The sequence below is a fragment of the Buteo buteo genome, chromosome 14 (genome assembly GCF_964188355.1).
Source record: "Buteo buteo chromosome 14, bButBut1.hap1.1, whole genome shotgun sequence".
Lineage (NCBI taxonomy): Eukaryota > Metazoa > Chordata > Aves > Accipitriformes > Accipitridae > Buteo > Buteo buteo.
In genome coordinates, this window is record NC_134184.1 from 11,439,046 (window position 1) to 11,454,495 (window position 15,450).

A 15,450-nucleotide genomic window follows, 5' to 3' on the forward strand; every position below is an offset into this window, starting at 1 on the left:
GTAGTAAATTAGCATAAAGTTGTATGGCTACTTACATCTCGGTAATTCCATGCCAGCAGAATAAGGATACTGAACAATTAATACTTTGGACAGATAACCTACATAGTATAACATAGCAGTGTATCTTCTCTGCGTAAGAGCTCTCTGCCCTGACAGTTGTGACACATCATGGCCACACATCTTTTTTTACTGGATGATAATTTTGACATTTATGTTACAAAAAAAAATGTTCAGTGAAAAAAAAAGGGGGGAAAGAATTTTCAGTCAGCTAAGGCTATCAGAAGACCAGGCAGAGTTTTAACTACTACCTGTGAAACTGAGACCAAACAATATGTAGGACTAGTGAAATAATGTGACAGGCTGGGGTTGCACTGTGAGAAGGCAAGTTTCTGATGGTCAGCAAACTAAAAATAATGTCTATTGAGAAGCCAAATCCTCAAACACAATCTTTTAGAGATTTTGCAGGTAACCCTAATTCATCAGGTCTGTGATTCCCACCACCCCTTTCCATAAGATGGCAACACTAAACACATTCTCTCTGCTCTGTTGGGCATTTGGAAAATGAACTGTTAAGAGTCTCATCTCAGAAAAGCCTACATATGCCCTTGCTCCTGCTACTTCATCTCTTGCAATAATTTCTACTATACTAGCAAGCCTGCTACATGGAAAAGTGGTAGCATTGTGAGTCTTAATTTAAATGGATAAAACCAGCTGTCATAAAAAATAACCAACCAAGGGAAAGGAAAAAATAAAAAAAAGAAAGAAAAAAAAGAAAAATATTCTTACATTCTATTACTAAGAAAAAAAAAGTTTCCATTAGATCATCAAAGAGCACTCTCCCATAAAGCATTTTCTTATTATCTCTTATTTCACTACATTTATAAATTTATGTAATTTTAAATTAAAGATTGTCAGGAATAAAAACATGGACTATGGGACAGCTGGTTTTCTTTCAACTGTCTTGCAGACCATAAAATGGATCTTATTCACGTACAAAATAGAAAAAAAATTGGACAGTTTATTCCTGATACATTTTATCGTCAAACTGAAGGGATCAGGAAGTAATCAATAATTGAAATGATGATTTAGAATGGAAACTGTTACATAACTGCAAATGTTAGTGTTGCTGTTACTGTACCAGTACAAGAGGCAACTTGAAGCCATGCTTTAGTATGGTACCTTGAGTGTCATTTCATTAGATTCACATGAGAAATTATTAAGCTCATGGTGAACTCATGCTCCATAAAAATAATGCTGTGCAGAGGCATAGGTGATGTAGAAGAAAAAAAACACAGACCCAAATGTTAGATTTTTAGTTATATATAGTTTGCTTATTGTTACATTATCTTAAATCACCTACTTTAACTGAACAAAACTGTATATTAGTTTGTTAGCAAGTAAAAATTTCAAACTTTGAAGAGAACGTATTCTTATAGTATTCCTCGAGTAAATACATACAATTTTACTGTACTATTTAAATAACTCTTTTTTTTCTGTTGCTTCATAAGTGTCTTCAAAGTTTCCAGGATGTAATTAGACTATGTGATATCTGCTAACAATTCTTGACGGATTTTTCACATTTATATGGTGTGATTAAAAATACTTTGAGAATAATACTTATACATAGCAACTCTTTTTACAAGCAGCTTAAACTTTATTTGTCTCTGTGTTCTTGTGTGCAGAATGGCAGCACAGCTTCAGGCCCTGAAAACTGAAAGAAAACGGTCACAAAAAAGTTGTGTTGGAGGTGTGGGTTGTGGTGATGTCATTTGTTTTTTTTGGTGGTGGTGGTTTTTGGGGGAGCGTTTTTTTCTGGTTTTGTTTGGGTTTTTTTTGTAGGTTTTGTGTTTTTTGTTCTTTTTGTTTTGTTGTTTGTTTTTTTTTTTCCAATTAGAAGAGTCTTTCTGGTCTTTTTAAAGACTACAGGACTGAAGGTCGGCAAAGTAAACTTGCCAGAAAATTTTGTCCAATGGCACATGGATAAGATACTCGATAGCTGAGCTTATTATACCAGATAGAGTCATTGTTCTTGATTTTGCTTTCATCAATACCTCACTTAGTGAAATAATTTCCTTGTAATCTATTGAGTTTTAACTGTGGAATATTAGCAAGCAAAAACCTTGAATCTGTTCTCTCTGGGCTCAATTAACTCTACCATCCGCACAGAGCAAGGGCCAGTACTTTACACTGACAGTAGACTGTATGAAATGAACTCTGCTCTAGGGTCACGAGTCATCTCCTGTTCAATTCTTGTTCTAGAAAGTCCTTTCAACTCTTCATACAGCCGCTTATGAGTTGCTGTCATGTGTTCACTTTGTGATAGTGACCAGAAATCAAATGAAGAGAAGCCAGGTCTCATATTATTCTTTATCTTCTTCTTGCACACGTTAGTAGGCTATGATTAAAAGAAACTTTCCAGTTTCTCTTCCATAATAGCATTCACAGTTGGATGAAGTACTAGCAGGAGACTTACATACATGGTCAAATTTATGCATAAAATTATCCCATTACTTTTTTCATTTGAAGCTGTGTTATAAGAAATTGCCCATAACGTTTCTCAACTGATTTTGTTCATACCATTCATGTTTTTATGAAAATCTGTCACTTCCCTCCTCAAACATTTTCTCTCTAAGCTAAAAATGTATTACAAATTTCCTCACATGAAAGTTGTTTCATAGTTTTGGATGATCACCTTTTTACAGTAATCTCTACCCACTGTAGGGCTTTTTTCCCCTCTTTTTTTCTTTTATTTCTTTTATTTTTTTTTCAGGGGGGAACAGAACAGATGCATGGATTTAGAATGACAAAATGATGTTCTTTTTTTCCTTTTGATGTCAATTTCTTGCCTACTAATTAACTGATTGTCAAGTATTTTTCGGGGGGGGGGGGGGGGAAGGTAAGGGATTTTCACTTTCTATTGTGGAGTCTGTTATTTGAAAGACAAAAGGACAAGTAATTGCCAGTAAAGAGAGTTCTGAATTAGATTCTGCAAAAGTTTCAAAATGGTTCTAGGGATCATGAGAAAATTAGATCACCCGACTACAAAAAATTATGAAAACAATTAAGATTACAGAACAGTCTCCTTCACTTTAAATTAAAGTGGTAATGGTGATTTTTTTTAAAAAAATTATATTTGATAATGAAATCCTTTTTGTTTTTAATTATAGACCTATAAATATAGAAACGTGTCATTATCCAGACCTATTGATAACAAATGATATCAGGACTCTAATTTGTGTAAAAATGTATCTGGAAAGGAAATACACATTCACCCAGATACTCAGCACCCAGTACATACAAATCCAGAACCCATGGGAGTTTGTCTTTGATTTCTGCAGGGACAGGATTTTCCCATGACTATAGTTCTGCATGAGGGCATGGAACAGTTTTGTATATATTTATTTATATAAATAATTATATATATATCTTTATATATATTTCTGTAGATTGGTTCTATTCCTTAGATCTCTTCATGCAGGGTGATACAAACATATCTTTTCCAAAAACATGTTAATAACCACCAGAATTGCTGATCCTTCTTACTTCTTGTATTTACTTCATCCACTGAGTATTTAAATTAATGTTGGACTCTCTGTACTACTACATGAAGCACACACATGGAAATCTGCCAGCAACAATCAGTCTTGTAAGAGTTTTGCCCTTTGTATGGGTGCCCAATTCAGTTTCTGCTTGATTCTTTCAAGGTCATAAATGCTCAAGAAGCTTAGAATACTAGAGAGCTATATTTTATCACTTCTAATATTCCTTCTGCCCTTTTTTAGATAATCACCAAAAGCATAAAAAATTTGGGCCATTCACTGAAAAATATTGGTTCAAATAGCTAAGACTGAAATATCTCATTTCTGTATCAATATTGCATTACCAGTTACCGTTCTACATTACTGATAATTGTAACAAATTTCTTAATACTTTAACATTTTTTCATGAACTTACATGAAACAAGTAAAGCTAATTCAGGACATGTAAATTTTCTTTTGTGAGATAAGGATTTTTCATTTAAAAAACTGAAATGGTTAAAATTGCTTATTCATAAGGAAGCTACCAAATACATCTCTCATTTAAGTGTATTTCATATTTTCAATATCAATTCAAAATGGACAGGGGTCACTATTTGGTTAATCCCCACTCAAATGCAACACGGGTGAGTTACTGCTCTTTGTTCTTCAGATGTCCCTGTGACACTGTAACATAAATATTGCACTGCAAATCCTAAGATACTGATATACTGGTGAATTAAGAGGAACCATACCAAAAAGGGTACCATCATGCTCTATGATGCAGAATCAAAAGCCCTTGAGAGGTATTCGGTCAGAAAAATCCCAAACACCTAGCTAAAACACACGTGGAAAAATTCTGCTGCAACATTGTGATCTTTCTAGATTGATTTACCACTTAAAAATCAAGAAGTAATGCTTAAAAAAAGAAGTAGATGAGATTTTATAACAGCTCTAAGTAGACGGGGTAGAATGAAGTGCTTAAGATTCTCATTCAAGATCTGTAGACTTGCTGCTGGAAGCATGGCCCATAAATAACTGTGGTAACAAATAATAGCAAATAACATCTGTGGTTACACTAACTCTGGGAAAAAAAAAATTTACAAGGGACATCAATCTTCATGCTTTAGGGCATAAGCTGATCACCAGCTGACATCCACAGGCAATCTCCCTCATGGTGTCTTATTACACGGTAAAGTAGATTACAAGCTTTTGTGACTTTGGAGCAGTAACCAACATGGAGCACAGGCATTGATAAAGTACAGGACTAAAGAGACCGTTGCTCCAACCCAAGATTACAATACTTACAATACATGTTGCATCTTGCTTGCAAATTAAAGACTGATCAAATGTTAGGTTACCTGCTGAAGCTAATTAACCAATCTGTCTGTACTGAAAAAAGTATTTTTAAAAATGGAAATTCAAAAACAAAAAAAGCAAAAAAAAAAAAGGGAGGAACATCCTCCCACCAGCCTTGAAGAATCGGACTGTCGGGATGCCGCAGCTCCGTGGTGGTAGGTATTGCAACAAACCCTTTTCCTTCTTTCTTTCTCTTTCTTTTGCATTTGCGAACTTGTGTCAGGCAAATAGTTACCTGGCGCTTGACTCTGTTTTGAGTCTTAATTCTGTTCCCGAGAATACGAGCAAAACCTCACTCCAGTTTATGACCGGCACGTGACACCCCTCACCAACTTGGTTGCCCTTCTCTGGACACGCTCCAGCACCTCAATGTCTTTCCTGTAGTGAGGGGCCCAAAACTGAACACAGGACTCGAGGTGCGGCCTCACCGGTGCCAAGTACAGGGGAACAATCACCTCCCTGCTCCTGCTGGCCACACTATTTCTGATACAGGCCAGGATGACATTGGCCTTCTTGGCCACCTGGGCACACTGCTGGCTCATATCCAGCTGGCTGTCAATCAATACCCCAGGTCTTTTTCTGCTGGGCAGCTTTCCAGCCGCTCTTCCCCAAGCCTGTAGCACTGCATGGGGTTGTTGTGACCCAAGTGCAGGACCTGGCACTTGGCCTTGTTGAAAGTCATAAAACTGGCCTCGGCCCATCGATCCAGTCTGTCCAGATCCCTCTATAGAGCCTTCCTACCCTCGAGCAGATCAACCCTCCCTCCCAACTTGGTGTCATCCACAAACTTCCTAAGGGTGCACTCGATCCCCTCATCCAGATCATTGACAAAGATACTAAACAGAACTGGCCCCAATACTGGGGAACACCACTTGTGACCTGCCGCCAGCTGGATTTAACTCCATTCACTACAACCCTCTGGGCTCGTCCATCCAGCCAGTTTTTCACCCAGCGAAGAGTACACTTGTCTAAGCCATAAGCTGCCAGCTTCTCAAGGAGTATGCCATGAGAGAGTGTCAAAGGCCTTGCTGAAGTCAAGGTAGACAACATCCACAGCCTTTCCCTCATCCACTAGGCAAGTCACCTGGTCATAGACCACATAAGATAGATGACCAACTTATTTTACCTGCTTGTATGTCTTTCTCCATTCATTTCAAGATTTATGGGTCCAGAAGAAGAGAATAAACAGAAAAACTTAATTATATGGCCCAGTGAGAAGGAAATAACTGCAGAAGGCTGGGCAAGAACGTCTTTGGTATCCTTTTTCTAGGGACTATTTCTGTTCTTTTTTGTAATTATTTTTATCATTAGGATAAAGAAACATTAGGACCATTGGGAAAAGACTTTATAATAAAAACCTTCCGGCTATTGGTTATAAACCAATAAATTACATGTTCCCATGAATGCACCTGGGCACTGGGGCCAGGTGGCAACAAACAGGGAGCATCGATCCTAGCAAGTCAGTCTCCAGAGCTGGGTGCCTTTATGCAGAATTCCTCTTGGAATGGTCCCTAGCAAATTCTAACATCGGAGGAATGTTCAGACTCCTGTGGGAGACTGCTGGTTGGTACATGCCAAAATCACCCTGGGGAATTCTCTAATACTTTGCTATTATAAAATATTGTGTTCTGATGTTTGAGAATGTTCCCAAACACTGTTTTATTTACTTGTATAGACACAGCTTCTAGGAATAAATCCTGCCACAGATATCTTCCGTATTAGGGGCTCCATATTCACATTCTCTCTTGCTCATTCAATTCCATGCATTTTTGGTCCCATAAACTTTGAAGTCTTTTTACTGCACAGTGAGCCAGAGTTTGTGGGAAGAATTCAAGAGAACTTCTTGCAAGCCGTTCCGTGGCTTGTTGCTTTTTTTTTTTTCCTTGGCAAGACAGAGTTCCCCCAGGCTAAGGTAGTTCTAAAACTCACAAATTCCTCATCTGGGACGAATTCATTAACCGACAGAAGTTTATGGAAAAGGAAGTCTCTTTTGCTTTGTAGCCATCAATAAGGGAAGATTAGGCATTCTGAATCCTGAGTGCACAGAAGGGATTTACCACATGCCTCTGAATCAACTACCTGTTCTGATAAGGATACTTATTTAATGTCATCTGTGGGGTAGTTATTGGCTGCTTCCATGTTGTTCACATTTATCACCTGAGGTCACTGCATTACCCTATGCCAGTTCCCTATGCAGTCAAAGGAAAAAAGAGAATTATCTTATTTAGCCATCTTGAAACATCCTGCGAAGACCTGAACTTCTCTCCTTTGGCTGCAACCAGTGTTCTTTACTTAGGACGTTTGGATTACTCAAATGTATGCCTTTAGATGTTGCATAAAAGATAAGTTAAAGCCTAAAGCAGAGATGCTGAAACTCATCTTATACTTTATCATCTGGAAAAAGAATTCCACTGAGAAAGGAAACACATTTTACAGTGTACAGTGTACATCAGAGGTTCATTCTGCTTCAGAAATGTCACTGTATTTTTCTTCTGCCCTAAAAAAAAGAAGCCCTTTAGGGTGCTTTTTTTGGGTTTTTTTGTGTTTTTTTTTTTTTCACAAATACTACATTTCAAGCAGATGAACCAGATGAATAGGCAACATCCTTTGAAACTTTTCTTTCTTTATCTTTGCATTAACGTATTTGTACACATAATATAGCATTCATTCTAACACTGGTTTTTACTAATTAGCAGGTTTATTGCTATATTGATATTATAGCTTCCCAAAAGGGGGGGGGGGGGGGGGGGGGAACGGGACACTTTTCTTTTCTTAACTGTACAATTTTAAAACTAGTCCTGCTTCTTCAGAACCCAACTGTCATCAGACTAATTTTTATTAGAAAAGATCTGTAGGAGATTTTACTAGCCCCTAAAGAATGCATGTTAACAGCTTTGTAAAAAACATGTAGCCATTATACGATACACAGAGCTAGAACAAAATCATCATGCCCAAATACCAAGAAATAACCCCTTTCTAACAAGTAACACTAAAATTGAACTAAACAGTGCCATTTGTTATTAAAAGCAGCAAAATAGAGAATCAAAGTCAAACAAAACATATTCCCCCAGACAAACATTTCATGCTTCAGAATGCAGCAATTGCTGCCTAAGAGATTTAAAGCATTGCCAAACAGTTTTATGTTCACGTTTAGAAGCAAATGCCTTGAGAATGGCAATGATTACTCAGGCAAACTGATCTTCATACCGAGTATTGCAGTCTGATGTACAATTCTGGGAGCTGGCCTATCTTTCTAATCTACTCTGGAAAAGTACTGGCAGAACACAGTGGAAAAGTCATACTGTATTTTTTCTATGCACAAAGTGGTCCAGTACTTCAGTTCTTCCTTAAATTATTATTTATTCAAAGCTTTATTTCATTGCAAAAGACCAGGACCATGGCTGAATCAATTTCTATGGACATTGATGGTTTTCTTTAGCATTGGATTAGAAATTATATCTTCATAAACTGGTAAAATGAATTATACTGTTCAAAACAGTCCTACTTAAAAAAACCCTTGCATTTCTATATGTAGGCTCAATAACATGGCTTGATCATGTTTATAGTTAAGTATACATGCAGAAATATCAATGGCTTTTTGGACTCAAAATCTGCTAATAAACATAACTGTAAAACAACTGCCTCTCTGTATCTATAAACAAACTTTTATTCATTGATAAAACCAGAGGTTAACTTATGCAGAAAATATTACAAAACATTCTGGCAAGTTACCTTGAATTAGCTTCAGCAGTACAGGTACCACTGACACACACACAAGACATTAGAAGGGCCCTACCCACAGCTTCTGGCAGAAGCCAGCTGCCTCCCAGCAGCCTCAGGGGCCGTTTGCCCTGGAAGTCCCTCCTCTTTCCTAGTCATATGCTCTGTTGTGATTGGCTGGCAGGAACACCCATTCCCTACCGGTTTACCCCAGAAGTACATCAGACCCAGGAGGTCCTTCCCCTTCATGCACAGGGGCCACCATTTTGGTTTAGCTACTATTTAATGACTGAGTGCTGCCATTTAATGCCAGCGAACTGCGGTTGTTTTAAATGTCATACTGCTCTGTGATTGGCTGATGGCATTTCATGACACCACCATCCCATGTCTTCTCAGGCAGCCCTGTGATTGGCTGGCAGGCAGGATTGGTTGGCAGGACAAGCTTCCCCTACCATTGTACCTGGAAGCACATCAGAAAAGGAAGCACCCTGCCATTACATACGAGGACACCATTTTCAACAGCATCCTTCCCCATGCATTTTCATACTTCACTGTGACTGGCTGGCAGACGTTTCTTGACACTGTCATACACCCATGCTCTCAGGCAGCCTTTTCATTGGTTGTCTGCTTCCTTTGGACAAGGAAATGCTCAGATATAAAAAAATAGGCATTTATATATAATAAATACGATATATGTGTATATAGTAATATATATAAACGGATGTAACCATTTATTTGTTTATACATAGAGACACTTTTTAATATATACATCCATTTGTGTATATAGGTGAATATCTTTGTTATATATATACGCATTTATAAAGCTCTAGAAATTATATACATATAGCCATGAAAACATAGGTATAAAATGGATAAAAGATTGTTTAATAGGAGCTAATGGAATGAATAATTAAAGTTCAAATGTGACTAGAAATTAATTAAACAAAAGTAAAAGGCAGGTTCAGGGTCTCCCACTTTCCCAGGCTGCAGAGAAAGCCCTGACATGTCTGTGGTGGTCGTGACGCTTCAAGAGGAGGGGCACCAAAAGCCTGGGAGGGGCATGGATGGGTGGGAACATGACCAAGGGCTGTAGCCCCCTCACAGGAAGCCCACCAAGGGGCTGCTGGTATAAATTCCATCATGTGCAAAGAATAGCCCAGTCCTTTGAGCCAGATTTGGAGGCCCCTGTACCTAGGGTCAGCCCAACAGGATGATCCTGCAGTATTACTGGGGCAGGCTGTGGTCTGCATGGCAAGGCACAGGCAACGCTGTCTGCAAAAATGGAAAACCAGAACAAAAAGAAGAACATGTGTGGGGGGACAATAAGGAAAAGACCCAAAGGGGATCCCCCAAAAGACTGCGTGAACCAGAAGAACCAGTCAATTGGCCATGAACTGCGAACTAGATTTTGAGGTCAGTGTCACACAGAGAGGGTGTGTATTACTGGGGGGACTCCATTCTCCCATGTTTGGGGGGGATCCTACAGCTTCCTGTAAGACCACTATGGGGTGCAGGCTGGTGCTATATGTTTCCTTGTCCGTAGGCTGATGCTGCAGATAAAAGACAGCTGTCATTTTAGACTGTCCTGCAAAAGCAGCAAGGCCCAGGCTTTGCAACGCAGACCGCAGTCCCGTTCTTTTGGAGACTACAGCTACTGCAGAAAGAGTAAGTGGATCAGTAAAAGCAATGGGGATGTTGCAGAGCTGAAAGACCGTGATTATTACCTGACAGAGAGGAGTACTTGGCAGGATGCCGGTATGAAAAGGGCTAGCTGTGTATCAGTAATATCTATACTACTGTCCTGTAGTAGCTGTGCAGCGGAACCCTCTTTAGAGTTTGGTTTTGATATCCGTGGCAGTTTTAATAGCACTTCGGAAATAAAATAATTAACAGATTTAATAGGACTGTGTAGCAGCAGTTGTGATGTTCAGGCTGTGATGGAGCATTCAGTGAAGTTACATCTACACTTATACGCAACCTTCAACAACGTTTATTTGTTTAAGAGATTCCAGCAAAATTAAGAAGTGTTTTGGGTACTGGGCTGTTGTGGTCTAACCCAGTAGGTAGCTAATCCCCACAGAGCCACTTGCTCACTCCCCCTGCACTGGGATGAGAGGAAGAATCAGAAGGGCAAAAGTAAGAAAACTTGTGGGTTGAGATAAAAACATTTTAATAGGTAAGACAAGGCTGTGCGAGCAAGCAAGGCAAAATAAGGAATTAATTCACTACTTCACATCAGCACGCAGGTGCTTAGCCACTTCTGGAAAGCAGGGCTCCATCACACGTAGTTGTTACTTGGGAAGATAAATGCCATAACCCAGAACATCCCCCTTTCCTTCTTTCCCCCCCCAGCTTTTGTTGCTGAGTATGAGGTTGTATTATGGGATATCATTTCAGTTATTTTGAGTCAGCTGTCCTGGCTGTGTCCCTTCCCAAATTCTTGTGTAACCCCAGCCTACTAGCTGGTGGGGTGGTATGAGAAGCAGAAAAGGCCTTAATGCTGTGTAAGCACTGCTCAGCAATAGCTAAAACATGGGTATGTTATCAGCACTGTTTTGGTCACTAATCCAAAACATAGCACCATATGAGCTGCTGCAAAGAAAATTAACTCTGTCCCAGCCAGACCCAGTATGTGGTCAAAACAGTTTTGGCTCTCAAAACAATAATAACAACTGAAAATTAATGGAGTCATGATTAAAAATTATATTTATGGAAAGTTTATTATTAATGGATGTGACTCCTTCCAATTTCTTGAAAGAGTCAACAAGTGTGTGTTAAGAGAAGTCTGACTGATGATCTCCTTGAATTCATAAAAGATATCAGCAGTCACTAAAAGCTTTTAAGGAGGATAAGCAGCCTGAGAGACTAGAGCTATTGATAGCTAAAAAATTGGTTAGAAGTTAGGAAGCAAAATGTCAGAGTAATTTTAATTTTTCACAGTGAGGGAGGCAGCTGCTAGGATCACTAAAACAATCTCTGCTAGAACTCATGATGTTCAGCAGTCATAAACGACATAGAAAAAAAGGTGAGGGTGAATAGAAGGTGGGAAAGTTTTCTGATAATTATTGAAGAGACTAAAAATGAGGGCCAAATATGAAGTATTGCAGAAGAATCATACAAGACTTATGACTATGCAAAAAAAAAAAAAGACTCATAGGTGTATTGTAGATAAATGTAAAGTGTTGCAAACAAATCAAAAAGCATCACTACAATGTCATAAAAATTGCTACTATGCCTTAACACCAATGATCTGTGATTAAGTAGTTTGGGATTCTTTAGCTTAAGGCAAAGAAATGGTGGACGTGTGATATGGTGGAAGTCTAAAAGTTCATGAAGGGCAGAGTATAATTTTCCTGGTTAAATAAATGTGAAACATCAAATAGAGATGGCCATTTCAAAACAAACAAAGGAGGCAATACTTTATAAAATTTTTAGCTAACATGTAGAACTTCATGACACATGTTTTTAAGTATTTTAAAAGCACTGAGACTCATTGGAAGACCGGACAGTGATACAGAAGAGAAATCCTTAGAAATCTGTTAAATATGAAGACATCACTTTGAGCTTAGAAAGTATCAGACTGACATAATCTTGTAGGCTGAGATTATATACTGGGAAACTGTCACTGCATGCTTACTCTGTTTTTGTGCTCTTCACTAGGCTTCCATGTTTGACTGCTAGCAGAGATAAGGTCATGAGCTAAATGTACTTTGGTGTGATGAAATATGTCCATCTTACATTCTTATGCCTGGTGGTCTTTCAATTATATCAGATAAAGATAGCCAGGGCTTTATGTACAATCTACCTAGACAGTGTAGGGAGTTACCCAAAGTTGATTAAAAGGCTTTTGAATTAAAAAAAAAACTAAAAAAGTATTTTAATTAGGCAATAAAGATAGTTATATTTTCAGCTGCAAAAGCTCTGTTTTTAAAGAAATCAAGTTAATGAAAATGTTTATACACAGCCCCTCACCCTATCCTTCCTTCCAACCAGCCAATTCAGCAACCTCTGTACCACCTCCTTAGATGGAAATTTTTCTTTCTACTGTCTCTGAGCCTGTCACACAACTCCATGATCCTCTTGCCAATGTCTTAGTCTCTGCATAAATTGTAAATTCCTGGGGATATGCTATAGTCCTATGCTGTATCTAATATTTTGCAGTCTCCTGGAATAACCAACAGTCCTCATAGAAGGATCAATATACCCAGCTTGACAAAAAGTTCCACATGATCCAATCACTTTAATTGTTATAAAAGTTTGAAAAACAGATCACCTGCCTTTTACAGCTCCAAAGGATGAAAACATCTGAAATCAAAAACAGTAACGAAAGTGAACTTTTTAATGCCTTTTTCCTGGACACTGAAATTTTTCTACATAAGAATATTGTTGAAAGGTTAATCTTCCCCAAATGTTTTTTTTTTTTTTCCACTCATGAGTACTGTGAGTCCTTACACAGAAAAACTTAAATGAAAATTAGCACTTGGATAGATGAAAGAAGGGAAAAAAGTCCACAATGTAAATTGTCAGTAGAATTAGACAACACTGCCTTTTAATAGCGTTTAGAGAATTTCAATTAATTTTGGATATCATACACTAGATATATTGAAAGTCTGGAGTTACCCAATGATAATATCCAAACGGAAAGGGGGAAAAAAAAAGAAAGCAAAAAACCAAAATGTCTTTCTCTTCCTATCCAAATAATGTGCAAAAGAGAAAATTTTTTCATGGCATGACAGAATATGGTACTGATAAGGCATTAAAAATAATAGAAAGCCTTTATAGATGTTTTGTAAAACTGTTTAAACTTCAAAGACTTCAGCAGAAGTGGGAAGAATTACATTTCAGAAGTCTCCTGGATTTTGCAGCAAGGAAAAGAAAACATCAGCAGTTACACAGTAATGATAAGGCTGGTAGGGGAATACTGTGATTTCAGAGACACTCTGAATGGATCTTTTTTAAGTGAGATTTGTTTGTAGCTTAAAGAACAGATACATCCAAAAAATGTTACTATCAGTTCTTCAGGTCATATTTAAAAGAGCTGTAACTGAGTCAAGTTAAATGATCATTGCCTCTAAAGACATAGTGGAAATACAGTTCCTTTCAACTGAGACAATATTTGTTATTTTAAAGTAAAATAAATATAGAAAAGGGAATACAGTTTCAGTACTCAGTAAATTGGAGGCTGTCTGTATTAGGTAAGTTGTTAGACAGGGAAGTAGGTAGGTAGAATCCAAATCTTGTGTTAAGTTCAGCTGAATAGCAGTCCTGACTATCCAAACTATTGCAGTGATTCAGTTACTCAAACATGGGTGTCTAAAGCTCTGTGAGATGTCCTAGCATACCCACCTGGCTTTTGGCTATCAGTCAATATGAGCACTGCCTCATGTAGATTCTATGATATGTCTGACTGCTCTTTCTAGATTATATGAATGCTAAGGGCATCTCAAATACCTCTGGGCTTCCCTCAGAGCTTGAGCACTTCATTGATATTTAGACACCTGCACTTAGACTCTTAAATTGAAGTGTCTGGAATCTGCAACTGAATCCCCCCCTTAATTTTTCATACTCTTTCGGTGAATCCTATTCTTAGTCACAGCATTATGCTGTAAAACATTAGTTTAAATAATATCCTGAGAGGTTTTTTGTGCAATGTATATTATGCATGACAATGAGAAATCTAGGTTCTTAGCTTTTTCTGTCAACAGCATTGAATTTAGCTTAAAACTTTTGGCACTGCAACACAGCAACCCCATGGTGCTGATTTCATGAAAAATGGGGTATCTCCTAATAACTCGTTCCTCTGTTCTGCAACCAGTTGTCAATGGTGGTACCTATGTTCCTTGCTTCACCAGCAGCTGTGACCAATGGGCACATTTAAATTGAACACAGATTCATGAATGCATGTCATTAGTTATCACTTTTTAAAATACACTGTAGTTTCCTCAAATATATTGGGTTTATATTAGTGACAAATTTGCAGACTACCTATCTGATGGTGGACTCTGTGGAACAATGATTAATTCTTGTTCATTTTTTAAATACGCCCTAATTCTCCATGTAGTTGCTATACCACAAAAAAAAACCCAAACAAACCCTAGAAACTTCCCTTCAGGTCATCCTAAATGAAATGGCATTAAAAAAAACTTCATATTTTTTCTAACACAAAGTTAGACAAACTTTCATATTTACTATAAAAGTAAAACATGGATCTGGGAATGTTTACTCTTTAGATAATGAAATAATTATTTGCAATTGCAATTGCAACATATGCAATTTAAAATTCAGAGATTAAGCACAGACTATGCTAACAGCTCTTCAAATCTAGACAATAATACAAATTCTGAAGACCAATGTAGGACAACATCAAGGATATGACTTCATAGAAAATCTTCAACAAATATAAAATAGGAAAAGAGATATTACTTGATCTTTTTTAATTCTTTTTTTTTAGAGGACTATAATGCAAACATTTTTCATGTTAAGCATAGATACATGCTATTAGTGTTAAATGGTCCCAAAAGAGTTGATTCAGTCTCATGGAGTTTTTTAGGTCTGCTTACTCAAATTTTGCAGCAGTCATTACATTCTGAAGTAATTTTAACTTTTCCAAAATTCTGCCAAAAGTTTTATTTGAATGTTATAAAAATCACTGTCAAATTGCTTATACTGTGAGTGGATACCACATTCTTTTAATATTTTTGTTTTCTTGAAGTGTGAAACACTGTGGCATTTTCTGCAGACTGACTCGAAAAGTACTGAAGCTGAAGGATAACACTCACTACAAGCAACATTTTCAGTCTGCAGAAAAACCCTGTCCCTGTTACTTTCCATGTCAAGTGCATGAGCTGCAAAAACC